This window comes from Bubalus bubalis, chromosome 2, assembly GCF_019923935.1.
Source record: "Bubalus bubalis isolate 160015118507 breed Murrah chromosome 2, NDDB_SH_1, whole genome shotgun sequence".
Classification (NCBI taxonomy): Eukaryota; Metazoa; Chordata; class Mammalia; order Artiodactyla; family Bovidae; genus Bubalus; species Bubalus bubalis.
In genome coordinates this window covers 65,156,222-65,173,448 of record NC_059158.1, presented here as the reverse complement: position 1 = coordinate 65,173,448, position 17,227 = coordinate 65,156,222, and the positions used below count along the sequence as shown (strand labels likewise).

The 17,227-nt window shown below is 40.7% G+C and overlaps 1 long non-coding RNA gene and 1 pseudogene across 15 annotated transcripts in view; both read left to right on the top strand.

The window, feature by feature from the left end:
• LOC123330649 overlaps nt 1–17,227 on the top strand; it is a 443,928-nt gene that overhangs the window by 75,271 nt on the left and 351,430 nt on the right. The gene's annotated exons all lie outside the window — the stretch shown is intronic.
• On the top strand, nt 10,184–10,974 carry LOC123330648 (annotated as a pseudogene).

Genomic DNA, 17,227 nt, shown 5'->3' with positions numbered 1-17,227 from the left:
TTTTAAAGTCTATTTTATCTGATATGAGTATTTTTACTCCTGCTTTCTTTTGGTCTCTATTTGCATGGAATATCTTTTCCCAGCCCTTCACTTTCAGTCTGTATGTGTCTCTTGTTTTGAGGTGGGTCTCTTGTAGAAAGTATATATAGGGTCTTGTTTCTGTATCCATTCAGCCAGTCTTTGTCTTTTGGTTGGGGCATTCAACCCATTTATACTTAAGGCAATTATTGGTAAGTATGATCCCGTTGCCATTTACTTTGCTGTTTTGGGTTTGAGTTTATATACCCTTTCTGTGTTTCCTGTCTAGAGAAGACCTTTTAGCATTTGTTGGAGAGCTTGTTTGGTGGTGCTGAATTCTCTCAGCTTTTGCTTGTCTGTAAAGCTTTTGATTTCTCCTTCATACTTGAATGAGATCCTTGCTGGGTACAATAATCTGGGCTGTAGGTTATTTTCTTTCATCATTTTAAGTATGTCTTGCCATTCCCTCCTGGCTTGAAGAGTTTCTATTGAAAGATCAGCTGTTATCTTTATGGGAATCCCCTTGTGTGTTATTTGTTGTTTTTCCCTTGCTGCTTTTAATATTTGTCCTTTGTGTTTGATCTTTGTTAATTTGATTAATATGTGTCTTGGGGTGTTTTGCCTTGGGTTTATCCTGTTTGGGACTCTCTGGGTTTCTTAGACTTGGGTGATTATTTTCTTCCCCATTTTAGGGAAGTTTTCGACTATTATCTCCTCAAGTATTTTCTCATGGTCTTTCTTTTAGTCTTCTTCTTCTGGGACTCCTATGATTCGAATGTTGGGCATTTAACATTGTCCCAGAGGTCTCTGAGGTTGTCCTCATTTCTTTTAATTCATTTTCCTTTTTTCCTCTCTGCTTCATTTATTTCTACCATTCTATCTTCTACCTCACTTATCCTATCTTCTGCTTCTGTTATTCTACTATTTGTTTCCTCCAGAGTGTTTTTGATCTCATTTATTGCATTATTCATTATTGATTGACTCTTTTTTTTTTTTCTAATAGGTTTGTTAAATCTTTCTTGCATCTTCTCGATCCTTGTCTCCAGGCTATTTATCTTAACTCCATTTGGTTTTCAAGATATTGGATAATTTTTTTCTATCATTATTCAGAATTCTTTTTCAGATAGATTCCCTATCTCTTCCTCTTTGGTTTGGTTTGGTAGGCATGTATCGTGTTCCTTTTCCTGCTGAGTATTTCTATGCCTTTTCATCTTGTTTTGATTGCTATGTTTGGGGTGGCCTTTCTATATTCTGGCAGTTTGTGGTTCCTCTTTGTTGTGGAGGTTCCTTGCTGTGGGTGATGTTGGACGGGTGGCTTGTGAAGGTTTCCTGGTTAGGGAAGCTTGTGTCAGTGTTCTGGTGGGTGGAGCTGGATTTCATCTCTCTGGAGTGCAATGCAGTGTCTAGTAGTGAGTTTTGAGATGTCTGTGGGTTTGGTGTGACTTTGGGCAGCCTGTATATTGAAGCTCAGGTCTGCATTGCTGGAGAATTTGCATGGTATGTCTTGCTCTGGGACTTGTTGGCTCTTGGGTGGTGCTTGATTTCAGTGTAGGTATGGAGGCTTTTGGATGAGCTTTTATTGATTAATGTTCTCTGGAGTAAGGAGTTTTCTGGTGTTCTCAGGTTTTGGACTTAAGCCTTCTGCCTCTGGTTTTCAGTATTATTCTTACAGTAGCCTCAAGACTTCTCGATCCATATAGCACCGAAGATAAAACATCTAGGTTAATGGTGAAAATATTTTTCCACAGTAAGGGACATCCAGAGAGGTTCACAGAGTTACACAAAGAAGAGAAGAGGGAGGAGAGAGATAGAGGTGACCAGGAGGAGAAGAGGGGGAATCAAAAGTAGAGAGACAGATCTAGTCAGTAATCAGTTCTCTGTGTTCTCCACAGCCTGGAACACACAATGAGATTCACAGAGTTTGGTAGAGAAGAGGAGGAGGAGGGATGAGATACAGGTGACCTGGGGAGAAAAAGGAGAGTCAAAAGGGGGAGACTAATCAAGACAGTAATCACACTCTTAAGTAAAAATGGGTGTTGAATATTAGATTCTTAAAGGTACAAAATTGATAACAAATACCAAAAAACAAAAATTAAAATCTAGTGTAGAGATTAGACTCTCAAAAATACAGTATTAAAAAAAAACAAAATAAAAATCACAAAAATTATAAAGAATATATATGAAGTTTGCTTTAAAAATAGGGTCTTTTTTTTTTTTTTTTTTTTGCAAGGTAATAGTAGGTTATAAGGGATTTGATTTAGGTCATACCTGAATGGTCTAGTGGTTTTCCCTACTTCCTTTAATTTAAGTCTGAATTTGGCAATAAAGAGTTCATGATCTGAGCCACAGTCAGCTCCTGGTCTTGTTTTTGCTGACTGTATAGAGCTTCTCCATCTTTGGCTGCAAAGAATATAATCAATCTGATTTCGGTGTTGACCATCTGGTGATGTCCATGTGTAGAGTCTTCTCTTGTGTTGTTGGAAGAGGGTGTTTGCTATGATCAGTGCATTTTCTTGGCAAAACTCTATTAGTCTTTGCCCTGCTTCATTCCGTATTCCAGGGCCAAATTTGCCTGTTACTCCAGGTGTTCCTTGACTTCCTACTTTTGCATTCCAGTCCCCTATCATGAAAAGGACATCTTTTTTTTGGGGTGTTAGTTCTAGGAGGTCTTGTAGGTCTTCATAGAACCATTCAACTTTAGCTTATTCAGCATTACTGATTGGGGCATAGACTTAGATTACTGTGATATTGAATGGTTTGCCTTGGAAATGAACAGAGATCATTCTGTCGATTTTGAGATTGCATCCAAGTACTGCATTTTGGACTCTTTTGTTGACCATGATGGCTACTCCATTTCTTCTAAGGGATTCCTGCCCGCAGTAGTAGATATAATGATCATCTGAGTTAAATTCACCCATTCCAGTCCATTTTAGTTCACTGATTCCTAGAATGTCGATGTTCAGTCTTGCCATCTCCTGTTTGACCACTTCCAATTTGCCTTGATTCATGGACCTAACATTCCAGGTTCCTATGCAATATTGCTCTTTACAGCATCGGACCTTGCTTCTTTCACAAGTCACATCCACAGCTGGATATTGTTTTTGCTTTTTCTCCATCTCTTCATTCTTTCTGGAGTTATTTCTCCAGTGATCTCCAGTAGCATATTGGGCACCTACTGACATGAGGAGTTCCTCTTTCAGTATACTATCATTTTGCCTTTTCATACTGTTCATGAGGTTCTCAAGGCAAGAATACTGAAGTGGTTTGCCATTCTCTTCTCCAGTGGACCACATTCTGTCAGACCTCTGCACCATGACCTGCCCATCTTGGGTGGCCCCCCAAGGCATGGCTTAGTTTTATTGAGTTAGACAAGGCTGTGGTCCTAGTGTGATTAGATTGACTAGTTTTCTGTGATTATGGTTTCAGTGTGTCTGCCTTCTGATGCCCTCTTGCAACACCTACTGTCTTACTTGGGTTTCCCTTACCTTGGATGTGGGGTATGTCTTCACAGCTGGTCCAGCAAAGTGCAGCTGCTGCTCCTTACCTCGGACAAGTGGTATCTCCTCACTGTCGCCCCTCCTGACCTTGGACGTGGAATAGCTCCTCTAAGCCCTCCTGCACCCACACAGCCACAGCTCCTTGGACGTGAGGCTGCTCGTCCTGGCCGCCGCCCCGGCCTTGGACGTGGAATAGCTCCTCCTGGCCTCTGCCCCTGATCTCAGATGTGGGGTAGCTCCTCTTGGCCAACAAGGGGACATTTCATGCAAAGATGGGCTCGATAAAGGACAGAAATGGTATGGACCTAACAGAAGCAGAAGATATTAAGAAGAGGTGGCAAGAATACACAGAAGAACTGTACAAAAATCTTCATGACCAAGATAATCACGATGATATGATCATTCCCCTAGAGCCTGACATCCTGGAATGTGAAGTCAAGTGGGCCTTAGAAAGCATCACTACAAACAAAGCTAGTGGAGGTGATAGAATTCCAGTTAAGCTATTCCAAATCCTGAAAATGATGCTGTGAAAGTACTGCACTCAATATGCCAGCAAATTTGGAAAACTCAGCAGTGGCCACAGGACTGCAAAAGGTCAGTTTTCATTCCAATCCCAAAGAAAGGCAATGCCAAAGAATGCTCAAACTACCGCACAATTGCACTCATCTCACATGCTAGTAAAGTAATGCTCAAAATTCTCCAAGCCAGGCTTCAGCAATATGTGAACTGTGAACTTCCAGATGTTCAAGCTGGTTTTAGAAAAGGCAGGGGAACCAGAGATCAAATTGCCAACATCTGCTGGATCATGGAAAAAGCAAGAGAGTTCCAGAAAAACATCTATTTCTGCTTTCTTGACTATGCCAAAGCCTTTGACTGTGTGGATCACAATAAACTGTGGAAAATTCTGAAAGAGATGAGAATACCAGACCACCTGACCTGCCTCTTGAGAAACCTACATGCATGTCAGGAAGAAACAGTTAGAACTGGACATGGAACAACAGACTGGTTCCAAATAGGAAAAGGAGTACATCAAGGCTGTATAGTGTCACCCTGCTTATTTAACTTATATGCAGAGTACATAATGAGAAACTCTGGACTGGAAGAAGCACAAGCTGGAATCAAGACTGCTGGGAGAAATATCAATAACCTCAGATATGCAGACAACACCAGGCTTATGGCAGAAAGTGAAGAGGAATTAAAACGCCTCTTGATGAAAGTGAAAGAGGAGAGTGAAAAAGTTGGCTTAAAGCTCAACATTCAGAAAACTGAGATCATGGCATCTGGTCCCATCACTTCATGGGAAATAGATAGGGAAACAGTGGAAACGATGTCAGACTTTATTTTTTGGGGCTTCAAAATCACTGCAGATGGTGACTGCAGCCATTGAATTAAAAGACGTTTACTCCTTGGAAGGAAGGTTATTACCAACCTAGATAGCATATTGAAATGTAGAGACATTACTTTGCCAACAAAGGTCCATCTAGTTAAGGCTATGATCTTTTCAGTGGTCATGTATGAATGTGAGAGTTGGACTGTGAAGAAAGCTGAGTGCCGAAGAATTGATGCTTTTGAACTGTGGTGTTGGAGAAGGCTCTTGAGAGTCCCTTGGACTGCAAGGAGATCCAACCAGTCCATTCTGAAGGAGATCAGCCCTGGGATTTCTTTGGAAGGAATGATGCTAAAGCTGAAACTCCAGTACTTTGGCCACCTCATGCGAAGAGTTGACTCATTGGAAAAGACTCTGATGCTGGGAGGGATTGGGGGCAGGAGGAGAAGGGGATGACAGAGGATGAGGTGGCTGGATGACATCACTGACTCGATGGACATGAGTCTGAGTGAACTCTGGGAGTTGGTGATGGACAGGGAGGCCTGGCATGCTGCGATTCATGGGGTCACAAAGAGTCGGACACGACTGAGCGACTGAACTGAACTGAACTGAACTGAGTAGGTTATAAAAATGAAAATTAAAGGAGTAATAGAGAACTTAAAAATTAAAAAAAATTAAAAAAATGGTAATAGTAAAAATATATTTAGGAATTTCTGTGGAGCTGTTGTGGGCAGTTTGGGGTTAGTTCAGTTTCAGATAGATTCTTGTCCAGCTTATACTTCTCAAGATCTATAGGCCCCTTCCAATGCAGTCGGTGACAGGTACAGGGTTTTAATCTGTTGCACTTGTCACTTCCAAAGTGGTTCCCTCTGTTTATTTTAGCTTCTTCTGTTTGCAGGTCTTTTCAGTGTCTGATTTCCACCCTGACACAAGGGAGCGAAGGTGGTCACTTATTTAGGCTCACTTGTTCAGTCGTGCTGTGGGGAGGGTGGAACACTGCAAACAAGTATCACTGGTGTGTGTAGGGAGTGCTTGCATTGTCTCAGCCACACTGGGTTTGTCCCTGGTCACAGAGTGTGTGCTTTCCCAGTCTACACTGCTCAGCATCTAGGTTGCTCTGCAGGGGAACAGTCTAAAGCTGGCCCTGGTTGTGTGCCCTTCCCAGGTCTAACCTGCTCAGGTTCAGGTTCTCGGTCATCCACAAAGGCACAGACTCGGTTGGGCCAGCGTTTTGTGCCCTTCCCAGGTCCAAGCAGCTCAGGGAACCAGGTGCTTTGCGAGCAAAAGCTCCCCAGGTGGGGGGTGCGTCTTATCACCTCCCCGTCCCAGCTGCTTGGTTTCCAGGGTGGCAGCAGGTGTGCCCATCTCAGGTGTGTCGTGTGTCTCTTCTGGGGAGCTGATCTCTGGCTGTGACCCTCCTGTTGGATGTCAACCGTCCAGAATCCCAAGAAGTCTTGGTTAGCAACTGGCAGCCTGCTTGCAGTTTGGTAGAGGATGCCGTCTCTGGGGCTGAGATTGCCCCTTTCTGGCTCTGGCTGCCCTCCACCTGCCTCCCTGCCTCCAGCGAGGGGATGGGCCGGTTCACAGCCAGCTAAGTGAATATCAGTTCGCTTAGTCCTTTGTTCTGTGAGCGGGCTGGCAGTGCCTTATGTTAGGACCTTTTGCAGGATAGTTCTCTCTTTCTCTCTCTTTTCTCTCTCTGGCTATCCCACAGTTAGAATTGCTATCTCACATTAGCTCCCTCAGATTGCCCTCAGGGCATTCAGGCCCGGTCCTTACCCTAAGCAATGCAGCTGGTGCCTCCCTGTTCAGCCCCTGCTTGCTGATGGTGGATGCAAGCTGGGCTACTTGTCTGCTGGGAATTGCCGTTAGGCACGTAATCTGTGGTTTTATTTATTTATTTTTCCTCCCAGTTATGTTGCTGTCTGAGATCCAAAAACTCCCCACAGACCCACTGGTGAGAGGGTTTCCTGGTGTTTGGAAACTTCTCTTCATTTAAGACTCCCTTCCCGGGATGGGTCTCTGTCCCTAACTCTTTTATCTCTCTTTTTATCTTTTATATTTTGTCCTACCTCCTTTTGAAGACAATGGACTGCCTTTATGGGTGCCGGATGTCCTCTGCCAGCATTCAGAAGTTGTTTTGTGGAATTTGCTCAGCTTTCAGATGTTCTTTCAATGAATTTGTGGGGGAGAAAGTGGTCTCCCCGTCCTATTCCTCAGCCATTTTAGGACCACCCCGCCCCAAAACCAGTATTCTTGCCTGGATAATCTCATGGACAGAGAAGCCTGGTGGGCACAGTCCATAGGGTCACAGAGTCAAACAGGACTGAAGTGACTTAGCACACACGTATGTTATATATCATGAGAAATGCTGGGCTGGATGAAGCACAAGCTGGAATCAAGATTTCCAACAGAAATATCAATAACCTCAGATATGCAGATGACACCACCCTCATGGCAGAAGGTGAAGAAGAATGAAAGAGCCTCTTGATGAAAGTGAAAGAGGAGAGTAAGAAGGTTGGCTTAAAACTCAGCATTCAGAAAACTAAGATCATGGCATCCAGTCTCCTCATTTCATGGCAAATAGAGGGGAAACAGTGAAAACAGTGGCAGACTTTATTTTTGGGAGGCCTCCAAAATCACTGTAGATGGTGACTGCAGCCATGAAATTAAAAGACACTTACTCCTTGGCAGGAAAGTTTTGACCAACCTAGACAGCATATTAAAAAGCAGAGACAGTACTTTGCCAACAAAAGTCCATCTAGTCAAAGTGATGGTTTTTCCAGTAGTTATGTATGGACTTGAGAGTTGGACTATAAAAAAAGCTGAGCGCTGAAGAATTGATGCTTTTGAACTGTGGTGTTGGAGAAGACTCTTGAGAGTCCCTTGGACTGCAAGGAGATCCAACCAGTCCATCCTAAAGGAAGTCAGTCCTGAATATTCATTGGAAGGACTGAAGCTGAAGCTGAAACTCTAATACTTTGGCCACTTGATATGAAGAACTGACTCATTTGAAAAGATCCTGATACTGGGAAAGATTGAAGGTAGGAGCAGAAGGGGACGACAGAGGATGAGGTGGTTGGATGGCATCATGGACTCAATGGACATGAGTTTGAGAAAACTCTGGGAGTTGGTGATGGACAGGGAAGCCTGGCATGCTGCAGTCCATGGGGTCGCAAAGAGTTGGACATGACTGAGCAACTTAACTGACTGACTGATGTTATATATGAAAGTTAAGAAGGTAAATCCTAGTATTCAATATTTGGAAATGTCTTAAGAATCTCTATATACTTCTTACTTCTCAATGAAAACTATACCAATTCTTTATTGGCTACTCTAAGAGGTTCACCAACCCAAACCCCACCTTGCCTTATTTTGTTCTATTGTTTCTTATCTGCCATTATTCAATTTTCCCTCTTTCTCATAACTGTTAACATCTAACAGATTACAGACATACCTCATTTTATTTCACTTTGCATTTAACAAATTGAAGGTTATGACAACCCTACTTTGAGTGTCTCCTGGCACCATATTTTTCCAAGGAGTATTTGATTACTTCATGTCCCTGTATCACATTTTGGTAATTCTCTTAATATTTCAAACTTTTTCATTATTATATTGGTTATGGTGATCTATGATCAATAATCTTTGTTACTACAATGACTTACTGAAGTCTCAGATGATGGCGAGCATTTTGTAGTAATATTTAAAGTATGTACATTGTTTTTCAGCGATAATGCTTTACATGTTTAAATATGCTACAGTATAGTGTAAACATAGCTTTTATATGCAGTTCAGTTGCCCAGTCGTGTCTGACTCTTTGCGACCCCATGAACTACAGCATGCCAGGCCTCCCTGTCCATCACCAACTCCCGGAGTTCACCAAACCCATGTCCATAATGCCATCCAACCATCTCTTCCTCTGTCGTCCCATTCTCCTCCTGCCCTCAATCTTTCCCAGCATCAGGGTCTTTTCCAGTTAGTCAGTTCTTCACATCAGGTGGCCAAAGTATTGGAGTTGCAGCTTCAGCATCAGCTCTTCCAATGAACACCCAGGACTGATCTCCTCTAGGATGGACTAGTTGGACCTTCTTGCAGTCCAAGGGACTCTCAAGAGTCTTCTCCAACACCAAAGTTCAAAAGCATTAATTCTTGGGCACTCAGCTTTCTTTCAGAGAAGGCAATGGCACGCCACTCCAGTACTCTTGCCTGAAAAATCCCATGGGTGGCAGAACCTTGTAGGCTGCAGTCCATGGGGTCGCTAAGAGTTGGACACAGCTGAGTGACTTCACTCTCACGCATTGGAGAAGGAAATGGCAACCCACCCCAGTGTTCTTGCCTGGAGAATCCCAGGGACGGGGGAACCTGATTGGCTTCCATCTATGGGATCGCACAGAGTCCAACATGACTGAAGTGACTTAGCAGCAGCAGCAGTAGCAGCAGCAGCAGCAGCTTTCTTTATAGTCCAACTCTCACATCCATATATGGCCACTGGAAAACCCATAGCCTTGACTAGACGGACCTTTGTTGACAAAGTAATGTCTCTGCTTTTCAATATGCTGTCTAGGTTGGTCATAACTTTCTATCCAAAGAGTAAGTGTCTTTTAATTTCATGGCTGCAATCACCATCTGCAGTGATTTTGGAGCTGAGAAAAGTAAAGTCAGCCACTGTTTCCACTGTTTCCCCATCTATTTGCCATGAAGTGATGGGACCAGATGCCATGATCTTGGTTTTCTGAATGTTGAGCTTTAAGCCAACTTTTTCACTTTTATATGCACTGGGAAACAAAAAAATTATGCAATTTGATTTGATGATTTTCATTTATTTTGGTAGTCTAAAGACTGAACCTACAATATCTTCAAGGAATGCCGGTAATTTAATTTTTAAATTTATTTTTCATCCCTTCTTGACCTAATTCCTCACAACAATGTAAGCTCAGCAGAGGTATCTTAGTTTTGTTGTCTGTGTCTCCAGAGCTGAACTTGTTGAAGCAGTATAATGGTGGTTACAAGGTTTGGGAGGTGGGGGAACTGGGGAGATGTTGTTTAAGGGTGCAAGCCTGAAACCAATTGCTATGTCCTGATGATCTAATGCACAGTATAGTATTTATCATCTACAATACTGTGTTCTATACTTCAAAGTTGCTAAGAGACTAAATCTTAAACATTTTCACCACAAAAATGATAATTATGTGATATAATAGAGATGTTAACACTACAGTGGCAATCAAGCTGCAAAATATAAATGCATCACATCAACATATTGTACATGTTAATTGAAATACAACATTTTAAAAGTTAATACCAAGCTTTCTGGCAGTGACAACTTCCCCACGAGAATATGCCTCTCACAAAGGATCTGCTTCATCCCTCTCCAGAAGAGAAGAGGAAACACAAGAAGTGCTGCCAGGTACAGAGCCCAAATTCCTATTTCATGGATCTGAAATGACCAGGAGGCTATGAAATCACCACTGTCTTTAGCCAGGTACAAAGAGTGTTTTTTGTGTTGGCTGCTCTACTGTCCTCTGCCAGACTATAGGAAGAAAAGTAAGGCTTACAGAAGGATGCTCCTTCAGATGGGGCATCAAGATGAATGGGAAACCATCCCAATAAACATATTTTGGATACATCCTCTTAACTGTCTTATTTTACTACTAGGGATTTCTTACCTCACATATTCAGGGCAACCAGAAGAGTGGACTCAAGTCATTTGGGCCAATTTGAAATAAAATAAAGGCAGTTTCCAAGTCTGAAGTCCCTGATGCTGAATATAAGGACTCCTTAATAAGAGGAAAGCTGTTGATGCCAATACAGGGTAAAAAGGAGAATCTAGTAAGAACCTACAAACTTCTGAAGGACACCTGAGTCTTCACATTGATCTATACATTGGCAGAATAAAAGAAGATACTTCATTGAATAAATCTAGGACAAATGTTGCATTTAAAAATTTGTGTGCTCCTGAGAGTATCTACCTGAAGCACTCAAAACTCAACCCTCTAGGAAATTCTTTTGCTTCTTACCAGAGAAAAAGAGGTGAACTAAACTTGGCTCCTCTACCTCTTTTCAGCTTTTTATCTCTATAAAGTAATAAACTATAATTCCTGAGCATCTTGTTTCTTTTCAGCTTACAAATGAATATTTAAATTCTCTGCCACTGTAAAATATCTGTTATCTTTCCTGTGCAGTTTAACTCCAGGTGACATCCTTCCCTTGAAGTTTGTAATAGTCAATGGTGATTCAAGTTCTACCTTGAATCCCTCTATCCTGAACCAATGACCTCTTAAATCCAGGGGTCACTTGTCCTTTTTCACTCAAGTGTTATTTCTAGGGAACATTCTGATTTGTATATACCTTTGTCCTCAATAAAACTTCATACTTTTGTCTTTGAAGCATTAAAAACAGTTTATATCAATAGAAAATGAACCTGTGATGTGTTAAAACTACTTACCTAAAAACTAGTAAAAATTAATGCAAGTTTATGTTTTTAAAATTGTCTAACTGCATTCCAGTCCAGGTTCGATGCACGATACTGGATGCTCGGGGCTGGTGCACTGGGACGACCCAGAGGGATGGAATGGGGAGGGAGGAGGGAGGAGGGTTCAGGATGGGGAACACATGTATACCTGTGGCGGATTCATTTTGATAGTTGGCAAAACTAATACAGTTATGTAAAGTTTAAAAATAAAATAAAATTAAAAAAACAAAACAAAACAAAAACAAAACAAACAAACAAACAAACAAAAAAAAACAAAAGGAGAGATTACTGAAAACGTAAGAGTATTGAATGAGTTATATATTGACCTACAAAACTCCTGCAAAGTTTAGGAGATCCCCACATGGAATCTATTATGCCTTACATCCCTGGTGAAAGACTGATCAACCAAACTTATCTTGGATTCCCAGTTGCAAAATTTTGCCATAAATAAAGTTTTACTGAATGTGATCAATTTTATTATTCAGATATAAAATTTTATAATCTATTAAATTTTACTTTATAATGAGTTTGTGCAGCTAGAGTCATTCAATTCAGCAGAATAATGATGTTTGAGGAATCTTCCAACATTTTTTCAAATTGCAGTTTGTCTTGCAAGAAAAGTTCATATTATTGAGTGATGCTACACCATTTAATTTTTCATGGAAGATGACTAACCTCTAGGAGAGGAACTGGAAAGTAGGTTAATGATTAGTCAGCTGGTAAAAGTACTTTATCTAATTTACAAATACTTATTAATAAGAGAACAGTTGTTTAAAAGTAATTTTTAGATCAGGAACACTCCTTATGTGTGAGGCTTTAAATACATGGGTAACTGTTCAGTTCAAATGGAATAGTGATTATGAATACATCTTTCTAAAGCTTGTGGAACACATACAATTATTTAGGAGGGAGGGGTGTTCAGGATGGGGAACACGTGTACACCTGTGCCGGATTCATGTTGATGTATGGCAAAACCAATACAATATTGTAAAGTAATTAACCTCCAATTAAAACAAATAAATTTATATTAAAAATTAAGCATATTGGTTTGAATTGAAAAGGTATCTAAAATTCTTACTGTAAGAATAACTTAGTAGGATATGAATGAGTGACAAGTTTTGCAGAACAAATCCAGCAAACATTTTTTCATCAAAGACCCCTAAATACTCTGTTCAAAACAGTGTGCAGCTGGATAACCATTTGTTCCCAAGTTTAGATGTTCTATTTATGAAATTATGTTCTCAATATTCCAGCAATATCCAGATAGGTTTTCACAAAGAATCTATGTATGGAATTGAAATTAGAACAGAGGGAAGGGACCAGTATTTTAGAAACAAAGAAATTATCTTGATAATTATTAAATTATACAAAATGTTTGATGAAAAAAAGAAAAATTTTGTTCACACAAAGCTAATTTTTGGACCTCATTTCATAGAGTAGCCATTTGAATCTCACTTATGTTATTAAACACAAGAAATCACTTTTTTAGAGAGAAGTAGAGGAAAGTAAATGCCTCTACATGGTAAGGGATTTTGAACAGATGTTTTTGTGCTTTTAGAATGTATGTATGTATGTATTTGTTAAAGAAGAGTTATTTAAAACTTTTTTCTTGAAAGAAGCCTTTGTTTGCAAAATGGATTGAGGATATGATTTATGAAGCTAATACAGGAAGCTAATCCCAGCTAATTTGATGGAGTAGTTGCCTACAGAAAGTTAGTTATTGTTGAGGGTTAAATAGCTGTGAATCTTTGTATGTCTTGATAACAGAAGCACTGACTATATTTGTTTCAGACTTTTTTTCAAGGTGGGTTGTTCAATGAACAGGAAGATAGTGTCTCACTCTGGAGCAAAGAAAAGGTTTGTTTATAGCTTTGGAAATAGAGATAATGTCTCCCTCCAGAGCACAGATCAGCTGTACTTACTGTTCAGTAAAATAAAATGTTGCCTTCTGGAGCAAATGAACAGGCATGCTTACTGCACATTATAAAAGATTTGAGTTCCCTAAGTTCAGAGTTGCCTTCCTATAATGCAATTCACAGTGGGCAGGTGTCACCTGGCATTCTATTATCCTTTGAGAGTAGGAACTCAGGAAAAGGGCACAAGTACATGCGTATACTCTGGGCACTGCTGTTGCTGTGAGTTTTAATCAAGTTCTTTGCTTCTGACCCAAGAGTTTCATGCTGGCTTCCAGCATCCATGAAACTGTGGCAGGCTAACATGTTAGCATTCAGGTAAGGTAACCTCTCAAATCTTTTGACAGTCTTAGTGACAAGGGTCAGAGCTGACAGAGACATTGCTTTCTAGAAGAGAATGGATAAGCACCTTATGGTCCAATTAATGGGCCTTGAGAGAAATCCTTTGTATTTGGTAGTGAGCATGTTGAGCAACTTCAGGTCAGCTAGACAGTAAATGATTCATTATTTTATTTCTGAATAATGAGAATTTGAGCATGAGGTCATAGGTCAAATGTTAGGAAACTGGTTCAAAGATAATGGCTCGAAGGGTGGTGTCATATCAGTACAGCAGAACACTTGAAATCTATCACATCCAAAGTCTTTTCTAATAAAATTATGGTAATAAACTGGGGCAAACCATTAAATGTAAATTGGGACCCTCCCCATGTAAATACATATTGCATTAGGCTCTTAAAAGTTGGAATTGAAAGAAGGCATTTGCAACATCAATCACTGAAAACCAATCCCCTCTGGCTTGTTAACATCTTTTGTAGTTCTAATATCATGTCTGGAACTGCTGAGACTGTGTTTGGTATTATTTACTTCAGACTGTGATAATCTATAGAGAATATCCGTAAGCCATCTGCCTTTTCCACAGACTACATAGGGCTATAATACAGAGAATTAGTTTTGTGTCAATACTCCTGTTTTTAACACATCACTGAATAAAATTGTAATCTTTTTTTTCTTACCAGATATTCCCTGTTGCTTCAAACTAAGAAGTGTGTAGGCTCAGGCAATTCCAGAGGCTCCCATTTAGCGTGGCCAATTAATACTGGCTAAAGGGCAATTTTATGTGTCTTCTACTTAAAATATCAGGTAGAGGAAGTGTTCCCCAATCAGACATAATATCCATTTTAAGAAAGCATTCTGGTAATGGAGATGCAATTACCTCACATAACATTTGTCCAAGCATTCTAACTGCATCCAGATTTTTACTTTTAACTCCATCTACAGATTCATCCTCATATGCTCCCAGTCTACTATTGTTCCTTGTAGAGGTGCTCTGGTTGTTGCTAATTTTTCTCCAGATGGAGGGCTTGTTTGCCAATCTGGAAGTCAGGTTTCATTCTGCTTAATTGTACCAACTAGTACTAAGATTTGTCTTGGGTGGGCTGAAATCCCACCCCTCTCTCAGACAACAGTTACAGAAATGTGCATCTGCTATGAATAGGAAAAATGGAAAATCTGATTACTATGGACAGAAATGAGGCAAATTATTAGAAATTCAGCTGGTACTAAATCTAGGGTGTGCATACAGTGCTTGTTAAGGATAGAGATGATAGTTGGTTTTGTCTTGCGGTTTAACTCCTCCTGCTGTTTGATATGCCACTTTGAGACTGAGATCCATTTGGAGATAACATTAAAAGATATAAGTTTTTCTTTTTTTTTTAAGTGTGTACTCACCGCTAAAAGGAAATTATACTCTTGAAGAGATTTCCCTGGGAGAGTAACTTTCTTGGGAAACAGTAGATGAGTGAAGTGAAAAGTCAACGTGTTACTCAACCAGTTGTGTCTGACTCTTTGCAACCCCATGGCTCTGCTGTCCATGGGATCCACCAGGGAAGAGTACTGGAGTGGGTAACCATTCCCTTTTCCAGGAGATCCTCCCAACTCAGGTACTGAACCAGGGTCTTCTGGTTCATTGGAGGCAGATTATTTACCATCTGAGCCACCGGGAAAGCCCCAGATGAGTGCCTAACTGCTATTTATATCTGGGCTGTTACTGTCCTAGGCTGGGCTTAATATGCTGATGAACATGAAGAACTGGAAAATGAAAACTTACCCAAACAATTACAGATCAACATTTGAAATTGGCCCCACCAATGAAGAAAACTCCTCTAGTCTTTTTGTGAAAATCAGGCAAAAACTAGGATGTTGTCATGGCAATAGGCCAGCAAATGCTCATGATTAGGATAGACTCTAAAAAGAAAATCTTGCCACTGTGTGAATCAAACCCAAGTCAGCTAAAGGTGCAAACCCTGAGGTCTTATTGGAAAGCAGTGTGTCTGTGGCTGCTTTATTAAGGGGTACACAAAGTTGTGTACCAGACATCCTGGAATGCAAAGTCAAGTGGGCCTTAGGAAATATCACTATGGATAAAGCTTGTGGAGGTGATGGAAATCCAGTTGAGCTGTTTCAAATCCTAAAAGATGATTCTGTGAAAGTGCTGCACTCAATATGTCAGCAAATTTGGAAAACTCAACAGTGACCACAGGAGTGGAAAATGTCAGTTTTTGTTCAAACCCAAAGAAAGGCAATACCAAGGAATGCTCAAACTACTGCACAATTGCTAGCAAAAGAAAGTGAAAGTTGCTCAATCGTGTCTGACTCTTTGTGACCCCATGAAATATACAGTCCATGGAATTCTCCAGGCCACAATATTGGAGTGGGTAGCCTTTCCCTTCTCTGGGGGATCTTCCCAACCCAAGGATTGAACCCAGATCTCTAGCATTACAGGCAGATTCTTTACCAGCTGAGCCACAAGGGAAGCCCAAGAATACTGGAGTGGGCAGGCTATCCCTTCTTCAGTGGATCTTCCTGACCCAGGAATCAAACCGGGATCTCCTGCATTTCAGGCAGATTCTTTACCAACTGAGCTATCAGGGAGCCCATGCTAGCAAAGTAATACTCAAAATTCTCCAAGTCAGGCTTCAACAGTACATGAACCATGAACTTCCAAATGTTCAACCTGGATTTAGAAAAGGCAGAGGAACCAGAGATCAAATTGCCAACATCCATTGGATCATCAAAAAAGCAAAAGAGTTCCAGAAAAACATCTAATTCTGCTTTATTGACTAAGTCAAAACCTTTGACTGTGTGGATCACAGCAAACTGGAAAATTCTTCAAGAGATGGGACCAGACCACCTGACCTGCCTCATGAGAAATCTGTATGCAGGTCAAGAAGCAATAGTTAGAACTGGACATGGAATAACAGTCTGGTTCCAAATCAGGAAAGGAGTACCTCAGGGCTGTATATTGTCACCCTGCTTATTTAACTTATATGCAGAGTACATCATAAGAAACTTTGGGCTAGATGAAGCACAAGCTGGAATCAAGATTTCCAGGAGAAATATCAATAACCTCGGACATGCAGCTGACACCACCCTTATGGCAGAAAGTGAAGAAGAACTAAAGAATCTCTTGATGAAAGTGAAAGAGGGGAGTGAAAAAGTTGGCTTAAAGCTCAACATTCAGAAAACTAAGATCATGGCATCTGGTCCCATCACTTCATGGCAAATAGATGGGAAAACAGTGGAAACAGTGACAGACTTAATTTTTTGGGCTCCAAAATCACTGCAGACATTGATTTCAACCATAGAATTAAAAGATGATTGCTCCTTAGAAGAAAAGCTGTGACCAACCTAGAAAGCATATTAAAAAGCAGAGACGTTACTTTGCCAACAAAGGTCTGTCTAATCAAAGGTATGGTTTTTCCAGTAGTCATGTATGGATGTGAGAGTTGGACTATAAAGACAGCTGAGCGCCAAAGAATTGATGCTTTTGAACTGTGGTGTTGGAGAAGACTCTTGAGAGTCCCTTGGACTGCAAGTTGATCCAACCAGTCCATCCTAAAGGAGATCAGTCCTGAGTGTTCATTGGAAGGGCTGATGTTGAAGCTGAAACTCCAATACTTTGGCCACCTGATGTGAAGAACTGACTCACTTGAAAAGA